At 45.1% G+C, this 1,077-nt stretch overlaps 1 pseudogene; it reads right to left on the minus strand.

Annotated features, from left to right (window-relative positions):
• Window positions 1-504: 504 nt before the first annotated feature.
• On the minus strand, window positions 505-621 carry LOC126212931 (5S ribosomal RNA; annotated as a pseudogene).
• Window positions 622-1,077: the final 456 nt, after the last annotated feature.

Here is a 1,077-nt window from a genome sequence, read left to right on the forward strand (position 1 = left end):
AGACCATAAACAATGCCTTTTTGGCTGAATGAAAGATGCACTTCAAGGGAAAACGTATGTGGAAGATGTGGAGGTTTCTCGTGTTGCAAGACGTTGGTTCCAGGCCCTACCAGTAAGGTAGCGTAAGGCCGTACCATTGAACAGAGATTATATTGGAAAATAAGGTTTAGCAGCCAAAAGAATGGGAAACAGTATGGTGTATTGGAACACGAATTAAACCAACCGGCTTTCGAAGAAGAAAAGAGCTGTGTTGCATTGATTATAGAACGTCCCTCGTAGAATGATTTGGGGACTATAAATAGCACTCTGTCTCAGGTCACAAGTGGCCCATCGGGACCATCCGACCACCGTGAAATCCTCAGCTGAGAATGCAGATAGGAGAGGCGTGTGTGGTCATAAAACCGCTCTCCCCGTCGTTATGATGGTTTTCTTTGACCGGAGCCGCTACTATTCGGTCGAGTAGCTCCTCAATTGGCATCACGAGGCTGAGTGCACCCCGAAAAATGGGAACAGTGCATGACGCCCAGACGGTCGCCCATCCAAGTGCCGGCAACGCCCGACAGCGCTTAACTTCGGTGATCTGATGGGAACTGGTGTATCCACTGCGGTAAGGCCGTTGCCTCGGGATTATAACCATATCTGTGAAAAATTTGACAGTATAAATTAGATAAAGCAGATCGTAATAAATCCATGTAATAGTTTGTGGATGTTAAATATTGTAGCATTGTAACTTCTTGAAGTATATTTCTGAGGGTGATGAATGAAGAATTGACGCACACGAGACAAACCAAGAATATGTGCATGAAGTCCCGTGAGCACGCCCGTTGTCATCTTGGAAGATGGGAATATCCACTGCTTATTCTTCCTTATTCTTCATAAAGGTACAGAAGAAAGAGCTTCACTTGATCACCGAGAAGATGTTTATGGTAACTTGAATGAGTGAGTTCAGCTGCTTGTACGAGAAACAACTCAGATTGTCAGAGAACAGCCTGCAGCGTGTTAAAAGCGGCGTAGGTCCGACGGTGCACTGGGCGCCGAAGATAATTTGAAAAGATAAAAAAATTACAACAGCGTGAG

The sequence above is a fragment of the Schistocerca nitens genome, chromosome 1 (genome assembly GCF_023898315.1).
Source record: "Schistocerca nitens isolate TAMUIC-IGC-003100 chromosome 1, iqSchNite1.1, whole genome shotgun sequence".
Lineage (NCBI taxonomy): Eukaryota > Metazoa > Arthropoda > Insecta > Orthoptera > Acrididae > Schistocerca > Schistocerca nitens.